Source organism: Biomphalaria glabrata, chromosome 1, assembly GCF_947242115.1.
Source record: "Biomphalaria glabrata chromosome 1, xgBioGlab47.1, whole genome shotgun sequence".
Taxonomy (NCBI): Eukaryota; Metazoa; Mollusca; class Gastropoda; family Planorbidae; genus Biomphalaria; species Biomphalaria glabrata.
Window position 1 is genome coordinate 38,672,085 of NC_074711.1, and position 12,163 is coordinate 38,684,247.

The following is a 12,163-nucleotide window of genomic DNA, read 5'->3' on the forward strand; positions in this document are numbered from 1 at the left end:
AGATAGATAGATAGATAGATAGATAGATAGATAGATAGATAGATAGGTAGGTAGGTAGGTAGGTAGGTAGGTAGGTAGGTATTCAGATAGATAGATAGATAGATAGATAGATAGATAGATAGATAGATAGATAGATAGATAGATAGATATTGTACACCGGTAAATGATATATCCTCTCGGCTCCTTGTATGAAACAAACTAAACGTGTATACAGACACAAACATTGATCCAGATCGAGTATCAATCAATCACATCTTCATCGCACTTCATTCTTTCACTTCTTTCTTGAAGACATTCACACAGTTCTTCCCACTTTCACACACACAGATTTTTTTTGTCGCACAACCCAGACAATTCTCGTTTGTCTTCTCAACAAAGATCAGAGTACAGGCCCCTTGTAAAGATTTTGTACAGTAGTGTCCCTGTACCCGTCTTCCGTTCCATAATCACCCCCCCCCCCTCTTTTTTTGAAAGATATAACCCCCCAGCCCAAATGTCCCACCCCTTTCAACATAAACAAAGAAAAAAAAAGACACTCACGCATAAAAAAAAATGTCCACACAATCATAGACATTCTTACAATCACGCTCCACTTCCACCCCATGCTCCAATCCACAATCATCTATGCCCCAGACAAATGACCAAACACACATTCGCCCACGCATAGCCACTTAAACCCAAATTCTCTCTCATATCCACGCACACACGCGAATCCCAAATGATCCCTCTCTCTATCCTCTGCATATAACATCGAAGCGACCCCCCCCCCAACCAATTCCGACAAAATGACATAAGATTGATGGCGGGAACCGCTTGTCCTAGGCATGACAAAAACTGCTTACATTTCCCTGTCAACAGCAAATTTTCCAACCGAAGGCAGAGAACAAAACCTAGCACTGGAAATCTACATCTCAAATGATGTCATAAGTAAGAGATATTGCGACATCACATCTCTTCTCTGCACGGGGAAAAAAAAGGAGTTATTGATAAATAGGCTTAAGAAAACATTTCTTTGTTTTTCCGAAATAGCATTTTTTACTAAGCGTATATCAACTCTGTCTGTCTATCTTTATTTCTGTCTATTCGTCTGTCTGGTAAAAGTTTGTACACGTTATTTCTCCAACATCGGATCTCGGATTAAGTTGAAACTTTGCACACTCGTTCATTGGCGTAGACAATACATGAAGAAATAAAAAAAAATTAATTAATGGTAATTTGTTTGATACCAACAATCGAAATTAATCCTTCAGTATTCACAGATATGGATAAATGTCCCACTAGATCATTGTAAAATTTATTTCTCATACACCCATACTCGGATGTAGTTAAAACTTACAACAACTTATTATTGTACCTAACAAAACATGAATCATTTATAAAATTGAACAGTTTTTTTATGTACACTCTGTAAGAATATTTCATAAATTCAATATTTAATTATCTTCTTATCTTATAATTGCAGACGTTCCTTAAAAAAAAAAGAAGATAATTACGTCTTATGAGTACCGATGTGTTGATTTATCATGTTGATTTGTGATCTTAACTCTGCTAAGTCATAGTTTTTTTTTTAACTGATTCAGGCAACCCGTTCCATGCTCTGGTGGCACTTGAGAAAAAAAAAGGGCGTATATATTTGTCCCAGCATATGGATTAAGAAATGCCTCTATTTTGTATCTCTGATTATTATTCTTTAGATTGTGCTAAACTTGTATTAGTAAATGATGGGTTAGTGTTTCATATATTACTGCTTCGTTACTTTTTAGTCTTCTGTCCTACAGTCTCTCTAAAAATATAGTCGCTGTTTCGTTGTGTTACCCTAGTCCAGTGTTTCTCAAACTTTAACATATGTGTACCTCTTCAAGCGTTTTCGTAACTCTGGGTACCCACCCAACCCAAAACAAGAAGAATTATTGAAAAAATAAGCACAAATATAACCGTGTGTATTATTGTATATAAATATTCTATTATTATAAATAACATTAATTTGCATCAAAATACTGCCCTAGTCAAATGTGAACATTTTACGGTTCTATTTTTGGGCTTTGTGCTACAATTATGAATGTTATAAGTGAAAAATTAATTACTTGTCTTAAGTAAGAGAACATTTTTTCATAGGATTCATCATTCAGTCCGTCAGGGGAGGTACTGCGGATGTCAACCTTTCAACTAAGAACAGGGCACACATTTCTAAATGTTCAACTAATCAAAATACCACACACACACACACACACACACCACATTAGACACTAGGCTTATCCTTACAATTATTAGTAAGAAGAACACAGCTTCAGACATATGCAGAATATTTCTATGAAAATTAATTTTCAACGCGCATAAGATAGAATAGAGTAAGCTGGGACAGATAAATCACCAATCTACATACTTTTGCAGATTTATCGTTGTTTTATGCAAATTTTGTGGTGGCTAAAAAAAATTATTCTACGGAGTTCGTGGTGACCTAAGACTGAGTTATGCGGGAACTCTTACAGCCAGGACATCGGATTTCATCTTAGGAACCAGGAACCAGGAACCAGGCTTCTCTGCGTAAACTTGTGTAATATTTTAAAACACCAAGCTGCCTATCCCAGATCAAACCTGACACCTAGATCTACGGAAAATGATTTCCTCTAGGATGAATCACCACGGACTGGGCACGGACCGCAAGATGTCGTTATCCATCATTTTTAAATCTTGCTTTAAATTGATAGTGTCACGTGACTCGTGTCCATTACAAAATTCAGCAGGACTTAAGCCAAGACACAACGGAGACTGAAGACCTTTTTATTTCACGCCATCCGCACAGGCATGTTGACGGAATAGGACGAAGGGGTTTGGGAGGATCCAAAACCCCGATCGATCAAGATTGCTTATTGGAGGGAGGTGGTGGGGGGGGGATCCTGTACGCCCTTGATGAGAACGTGGTCATCTGCACTGGGAGTTACTGCGGCCCCCCCCCACTACATTGAGAAGACAGTTTGTTTTTCGCTGAGGAAATGTATAATGTATGATATATCAGCGACTTCATGTATAATGTATCGCGTTATTAGCTCAAGAGTTAATGCACTAGACAGGAGACATGTTTTTGATTTCTCGCCTCGACTGGAAAGAAGACCGTCGGAAATCTGCTATCACACACACATACTAGCGCACACACACACACACATAATGGAGGAGCAGAGGAAAGAAAGGGGGGGAAGTTAGTGTGAGTAAGTGCATGGCCATAGAAGAAGATTAGATCCAAAGATGGGGTCAGAAAAACAAACACTTCTAAATATTTCGTGCCTCTAGCCTACACAAGTCCATGCATGCATAGATACATGCTTTGCTAGCTGTATCCTACCTAAGTCAATGCTTTTCAAACACTATGTATGCCTAGATCAATGCTTGCCTAACTTTATTCTGCCTAAGTCAACGCTTTTCAAACTCTATATATACCTAGATCCATGCTTGCTTAACTTTATCCTGCCTAAGTCAATGCTTTTCAAACTCTATGTATGCTTATATCAATGCTTGCCTAGCTTTATCCTGCCTAAGTCAATGCTTTTCAAACTCTATGTATGCCTAGATCAATGATTGCCTAACTTTTGCTTACTTAACTCCTTACGTAGCTAGACTCATTGTTTGCTTAACTCTCGAATAACTCGAGATGCTCTTGATTCTATACAAAACTTTGCAGTTCTCGGAGATTTTCCTACATGGCAGAAAAACAATAGAGAGCTAACGGTGTCTCCAGTGTACAGAGGTAGATCATTATTTCAGACTGTTGAAACACATTGTGAAGCTCTTCTGTTTGTAGACACATTGAGAAACATTAGACTTTCACTCTATTACCTGAAATTTATTTTAAACACGAATTGTTCAACTGGTGAGAATGAAGGAGATCTGACACCATGCATTGAGATATTATTAAAAAGACAACTCCGTTGTGTTTCTTTAGTTGGCAACAATGACCAGCGTCCTTGACATGGTTTAGTTTATCGTAAAAATCTCCAATACTTTTTATAATATAAGTATTTGGAGGTAACTCCAAACATAGAAAGATTTTTGGTGTGTCAAGAATATCGAAAGTTTTGATGAGCGAAGTATTTTAATAAACCCTAGAATAGATTGAGTGCACTTTTCAGGTAGCATCAAAGTTTTAAACGCTTTCCTTTGCGTTTGTAAAAAGTATATAAAAAATTAAACACCTAACCCAAAAAGTAAGCAGACAGCTGCAGAGTGAATACATAAACAATTTAATATCTAAAGATAACAACAAACAAGATTACAAAGAGAGTTTGTGTTGCCACACAAACTCAGAGGCGGCCCCCGTGGGAGACGGATCCCTGGTCGACTGAGGATGGCATCGAGCAGGGTATGAAACCGAGACCGTAGAGATAATCAGTCCTGCGCGCGAACCGCACAACCAGGCATTGCTCTTAATCTAATGACAAACTGGTTACAAACTAATAGCCTACTATTGATAATATACCTACACATTACGGAATGACAACTACCGGATATGTACAATATGTCAGAAGAGCGATTTTAGATAATCTTTTAGTATTGAGCATTTTCATTTAAGCCTAAATGGAACTAGAATGAGGATGTAGATCTACCTAAATTAAACTACTAATTTAGCACTCTCAATATCTATATCTACTAGATCTAGATCTAAAATATATATTTGGGATAATGTAGATGTAATTGAAATAAGATTTATATAAAAAAAAAACACTAGATAATCAATTAATAGACTAATTGCAATATGAAATATTAAAATAGTAGATTAGTTTTAGTATTTTATAACATTGCAATATTGACATATTGACAATCTAGACTTTAGAAATAAAAACCTACACTTTAAGCCTAGAAATTAAAATTATAGATCTTGATCTAGTCTAAATCATGGCTGTCTGGTAGTGCGGTTTGCGCGCTGGACTGTCGTTTGGATTCATCGATGGTCCCAGGTTCAAACCCTGATCGCTCCTACGGGAGGTTTGGACTACAACTCTGAAGTAATATCCGAAACATGTAAAACAACAAACATTCCAAACTAGACCAAAAAATTCTAAATCTAGATTCTATAATGATTTTAATTAGAACTTAAAATCTAAATCTAGTTTTAAAAATCTAGCTCTAGTGTAAGAAAAAAAATCTAGATCTAGTGTAAAAAATCTAGCTCTAGTGTAAAAAATCTAGATAAGATCTAAATCTAGCTATTGTGTCTTTTTAAAATGGGAGTAACATTATGAGGTTTAATAAACATTACTATACCGAGTTGTTTTAGCATTTAAAGAATTTATTCCATATGACGTCAAAGGAAAAAAATTTACTACGTCACACGGCCTAGTTAGACTAAAAAATATGATCTATACGAGCAGCTTGTTGAGGGTTCATAGACATTGGTGCACCGAGTGATTTCTTTTAGCATTTCATTTAAAGAATTAACTCCATATGACGTCAAAGGAAAAATATTCCATTACGTCACACGTCCTAGTTAGACTAAAAAATGTCATCTATACGAGCAGCTTCTCGAGGGATCATAGAAATTGGTGCACCGAGTTTGTTCTTTTAGCATTTCATTTGATGGGTTAGTTAGACTTAATATAAGTTAGAAGAGCAAACAAATATTCATTGGTATTAATTTGTTTTTCACAAAACATCCGGAGCAATCTATTATAGATACTTAAAACTATTGCAATATTTCTGAATGAAAAATTAAAGGTTAAATCAGATTTACAATAGCCTCTAGTGTTATTTGTTAATCTAATCGTGACGGACAGACCGACGAACAGACAAAACGCACAAAAATAATCTTCTTTTATTCGGATGGGGGCACTAAACAAAAAATAAATAAAATCTGATTTTTTAAAAAAGTTTAAGGAATTGGTTTAGCACCATGACATGCTGCGACGATACGCTACTGCACGAAAGTCGCTGCATAAAATGACCATTTTAAAAAATGTGCGTTATATTTACATACAAAATGCATTATTAGCCTTTATAAACAAACAGAAATGTTTTCTTTTAATTTTAGCAGCTAGTTGACCAGAAAAAAACACCTTTAACTATTATTTATATTTGTTGTAAACATTTCTTGTACATTTTATAAAAATATTTGACTTAGTGATACTGAAAATACACAAAAATTGTCCATCTTTGTTAGCATATTGTAACATTGCCTCCCTTACATTTACCTAATTGTTTTAGAATTGGTGTATTTTTATGAAAAAATCGCTTGCATAATTAATTTTATAAATTAAACGGGTTTGCTTTTAGAAAACCAAAAGTAGCCGTTGCACCTAAACTTTTCAAGCCGCATTTAATGATGAAATAATATTTTTCATTTCTCTTCTAGTTTTCGAGATCTGAGTGTGACAGACGAACAGACGGACATTTTGCACAAACCTAATAGCGGCTTTTTCCCCTTACGGGGCCGCTAAAAATCTATGGTCATACATTAAGTCTAAGAAAATGGAGACAACAGGCATAGCGCCATTAAAAGGAGAAGGTAACATAATACATAATGATGATGAAACTAAAGCTAACATCCTAAACAAATACTTTGCATCATCATTTTCAGCCGTCTGGGCCTGATGGTATTCCAGCTAGATTACTCAAAGAACTAAGCAATAAGCTAGCACCAGTGTTCAAAATACTTTTTCAGGCATCTCTTAAACAGGGCAGAGTATCAAGGGACTGGAAAGAAGCTACACTATTTAAAAAAGGAGAACAATCTGACCCAGGAAACTACAGACCTGTATCACTTACCAGCATCACATGAAAAATCCTAGAAAACATAATATGTAGCAACATTATAAACCATTTAGGCAATCATAATGTCCTTAGGTCATTGGTTAATATGAATGACTAAATGAATGACGCGTAGGACGTAATCGTCTTCATTTTTGAAGTAACGTCTATATTATATAAGATAAGATAAGATAGCATAAAGTAAAGTTTATTTACTTGGCAGTACCGATTGTTTAAATATGGCGTCTTTGACATTGTTTATTTTGTTTATTTATTTCAAAATCTCACCCAATCTTCTTTTTTTCAAGTTTTTGTTTTGTCACCTATTATCGACAACACTTTCTTCATTTCGCTATTTCTTCTTTCTCTTCTGTTTCTCTATGACTGTATCTTATTTTCATACATATACACCTGTTTTAATACGAGTTTCAAAAATAAGCGTATAAAGTATTTTCGCTGCACAGCGGTCACCAACGATTTGCCAAACATAAAATAAAATAAAAAGTAATTATTAGGATAAATCGTATTTTTAGCTCTCTATATGTCAGTGCGCGTGCAGCAGATTGGGGAGAACGAGCATTACAACAAAATAATATTTTTAGACATATTTCGATTTAAAATATTAACATTTGTAGACATACACAAAGTAAGTTCTAAAGGCAAAAGACAGAGTGGAATGGAGGAAGACGGTCGACAAATCTTGCATGGTGCCCCAACGGTCCAACAGACTAATGGTAAAAGGTAAATTTCTTAACAAAAGTACATCCGTTTACCCGCACCTAAAATTTCGAAAATCCGGGTCAGGGGAGGGGATGGCTACTGAGTGATCCGTTGTTACGTTAGTACGTCTCTGACTGGACCTGGGCCGCAAGACAACTGCCACGTTCAAGTGTCGTATCAGCGCTTCGCAGTTCGAGCGATTCGTGTCTGTAAATCGGATTTCTGTCGCTGTCATTCGGTGACCTGTGCAAAGGTCTCACAGAGCAGGAAGACAACAAGAAAACAGAACTAAATCGTGGACAACCAAAGAAAAGGTGGAGCTGAATCGAAGAAGATTACAACCACCTTGTCAAAACCGTATTCAAACACACAAAGACACACAGAGACACACATACGCACACGCAGAGACACACAGACTCGGGGGAAGAGATTATGTCTGTGACTTATCACAGGATATCGATGGAGAAATCATTGTGGAGAAAGATGCGAGGAACTCGGACACTCGAAGACACAGGATTCGGCGGGACATTGATAAATAAATACAGGTTGACATTGAGTAGTCGTATCGGACTTTGGACTTTCACTTTATGATTATATTCCTGACAAATCTTAGATGACCTACTCTAAAATCTATTTATAGCACACATATCGATCTTCTATATTTCTTTTGCATTACTTCTTGAGATTGGGTCTTCACAGAATAAATTCAATCAATAGTGGTCATTCAATAGTGGTCATTCAATAGTGGTCATTCAAAACAATCTAATAATACATTAGACCAAATGCGATAACTTCATTTCGAAATTGAATTGTTGTCTTTCGCTAATGGTTTAATACAAAATATAAGGAAATTGATTAATAACAGTGTACACAACACACACACGCGTGCACACACGCACGCACGCACACACGCACGTAATGCTGTAAGTTCCTACTATAAGCAATAATCTGAGCATGTTCAGTCTTCCATCTACTATGGATATCTACGCTTCTATTAATAGAAATAATATGTATAGATTTCAATGACGAAACAGTACGAGTGAATTGAACCTTTCAATGTTATCAATGAAACAGGGTGGGTTCAAATATATTTCTCCTCTTTTCATTGCTACCGACCTGCTGCATCAATGTTTGCTCCAAAGTTAGGATTATTTATAATAATCATTTAATTTATAGAGCCTTGTTAAACAAACCAAATGTAGGCTCAATGCACTGTGATCATATTACAAACATAAACACGCAAGCTAAAATGACAAACTATTTTTAAAAGTATTAGCTCTTTCTCTTCTAATTGGCGACGCCGACGTTGATTTGATCATCGTTAAACTAAATTGGTTTTGGATTTATAAACTTGAATATGTGTTTTGTAAAAAGAGCATGCATTCTCCTACTATTCGATACCAAATAGAACATTTTCTGATAACAAATAAAAGAGTTATTGAACTTTAATCAGAACAGGATAGTGAAATACCAATTAGCAAAATGAGTAATACTATGGGAACGAGGAATATAATTACGGAGAGAAAGAGTTAAACAGATAGGTCTGTAATAATTGAACAACGTATGTATAGATCTCAGATATATCAATATTTGGTCGGACTAACTAGACGATTGTTATTCACTCATTTAATGTATTATCTAAATCTATAGTTAAAAATAGGAATAGCCGTTGAGGATTCAATGAATTCGCTTTTCAACCCAAAGAAAACTTCTAATTGTTAAATAAAACACTATTCCCACACTCCCAATACATACATTGAAAAGAAGGAGCTATGCAATATTTACGATCATACTTCTTTGGTTTATGCTCTCCGGGGAACTTGTCAAATAGTGTGCGGCTAACATCCCGACATAGTGTTAGAGATCTTATCTTAAAATGATCAGAGTTATCTCTCGCACGCACATTGTGGCGTGGCACGAATCAAAAACTAGGGATCACATTGTTAGGCTTGTCATTTCTAACAGTAGTCAAGAGTCAGTTCTACATCTAGACATCTCGATCTAATTATTAAAAACAAGATGTTGTGCAGATCATGTGGTCTACGGTTAACGAGGGTGTCATGTGGCCAGCATAACGACCAATTGCCTTTACAGGTACCCATTAGAGCTGGGTGGACTCAGAGGCGCCCAAAGATCCCTGAATTAAATATCCCAGTCTTCACTAGGATTCGAACCCGGTTTAGAAGCCAAGCGCTTTACCGCTCAGCAAACGCGCCTCTCTCGATCCAGTAGAAACGTTTTTATAAAGGCTAGGTCTGAAAGAAAAATCTATAAACTTCTCTCTCTCTCTTTGTGTGTGTGTGTGTGTGTGACATTTTATAGAATACTTGCCCATTTTCAACGTTTTCAGGCCAAGTAGGAGATGTGGAAGTGACTAAACTACTGTCTAACCCAAACTAGTTGTGACCATTACTAAGTGCATCACATAATCTCTCTGTGCTTCTTGTTTTGCTTATCTCTTTAAAGGCAGACATTTTGTTTTATTTCATCATCTCGGGGGGGGGGGGGGGGTAAAAAACAATAAAGAGAAAGGGGTGGGGGTTAAAAAGGTGTGAGGGGAGTTTTTATGAAAGGAAAACCAAGCACTCCAAGTAATTGCTACACACAAGTCCACTCACTAGAGACAGGGCTCGGTGGGAGAACTGCTTCAGTCCTAACAAAACTTTTCTAAGATTTCTTGTGTCTGGTCTGGGCTGAAAGCTCTTCATCTCCTTAGGCCTGTCGTCAGTGCTGTCACATTTGGGTAGTTTCCACTACATTTAGGTTTATTACCTCTAAGATGGTATATTTCTTTCTTTCTAGTTTTGAAATAGGGTTTGTAGAAATAAAATTTTTACTGTTAAAAATCATTTCAGGCTATTATTGCTAAATGTAGTATCAAACTTCTAGCTACAAACTTTTGTAATCAAAGCATTCTCTCTCTCTCTCTCTCTCTCTCTCTCTCTCTCTCTCTCTCTCAGGAAGCTGTAATTATAAAAAAAAAAAAAAACATATTTCAAACAGCAAATGCTTTCATTTTTTGACATAATTGACTTCATCTTTTTGACTCCCAGGGCCGCAAGAACTTCGCAGATCAACGCTTAGGCCTTCTAGAACCATCGGTTGAAGTCTTATATACGCTCTGAACACTTTAAAACGTGTAGGGCTTATTAACCTTTTTTTTTCAGAAGCAACATCAGAATTTCATAAGAAGACACGGTTCGATTTAACTGGGCACCGTTAATATAGATTAACTATCTTTATAAACATAGATTTATATATATATAGTTCGTCCATCGTGGTTCGATGATGACCACTTTGTCATCCAGGGGGCTGAGGGCTTTGCACTGGGGTTCTATGCCTCCTCATGTAGCTGGTGAGACCTATGTGAGCCCGGAATGTTCGGCCGCACACTGGGCAGGTTATTCCAGCTGGAGCTAGTGTCGTTTGCCTTGCTTTTCTTTTCTGGCGTTTTTCTTCTGCCAGCGTTGTTCTTTTTTCATCAGCAACCTGTGCGCCAGTTTTCACAGCGCGACGCCATGATGCTCTGTCATGTGCCTCTCTCTCCCAGGTGGCTGGGTCTATGCTGAACGCCTTCAGAGAAGCTTTAAGGGTGTCCCTGAAGCGCTTTCTTTGACCACCTTGCGAGCTCTTTCCTTCGCTTAGTTGGCCATACAAGATTCGTTTAGGGATGCGGTGGTCTTCCATTCTGTAGACGTGACCTGCCCATCGCAGCTGGGACTGCATCAGGATTGTGTGGATGCTTAGAAGGACTTCTGTATCTGGTATTTTGTCTTGCCATTTGACATTTTAGTATTTTTCTCAGCCATGTCATGTGGAAGTGGTTCAGTTTCTTTGCATGTTTACTGTACATTGTCCACGTTTCTGAGGCATAGAGCAATATAGGGAGGATGACGGCTCGATAGATCCCTAGCTTTGTGTTTGTGGTGATACCACGTCTGTTCGAGACATTTTTAGACAGTCTGCCATAGGATGCACTGGCCTTGGCGATACGCAGGTCGATTTCACTATCGATTTTTCCATTTCTGGAGAGTGTGCCAAGATATGTGAATTTGTCCACTGCGTTTTTATCCTGCCCATTTATGCAGCACTAAGCGAGACTCGGCTAGCAGATGAAGGTGAACTCTGCGAAAGAGGAGCTGGATATACTTTCTTCTGGAGCGGTAGAAGCACTGAAGTACGACGTGAATCTGGAGTCGGCTTTGCCATAAAAACATCAATAGTATCCAAACTAGTCGAGCCTCCCAAAGGAATTAGTGACAGGCTTATGACCCTCAAGATATAAATGACAGGCTCATGACCCTGAAGATAGAAATGACAGGCTCATGACCCTGAAGCTGCCTTTACAAAACGGAAAGAAACATATTTCCATTGTTAGCTGTTACGCACCCACCATGACCAACCCAGATGATGTCATAGCAAAGTTCTACGAAGAACTTAACTCCACATTACTTGATATTCCAAAAACAGAAAAGCTACTCATTCTCGGTGACTTCAACGCAAGAGTCGGCTCTGACGATCACATCTGGAAAGGAGTCTTAGGCAAATTTGGGATAGGTCAATGCAACAGCAACGGATTATTACTAATCCAGACCTGTGCTGAACACAAGCTGCTCATATCGAACACAATATTCAGTCTTCCAATGAGAAAGCGAACTTCCTGGATGCATCCCGCTCAAGACACTGGCACCTCATAGATTACGTCATC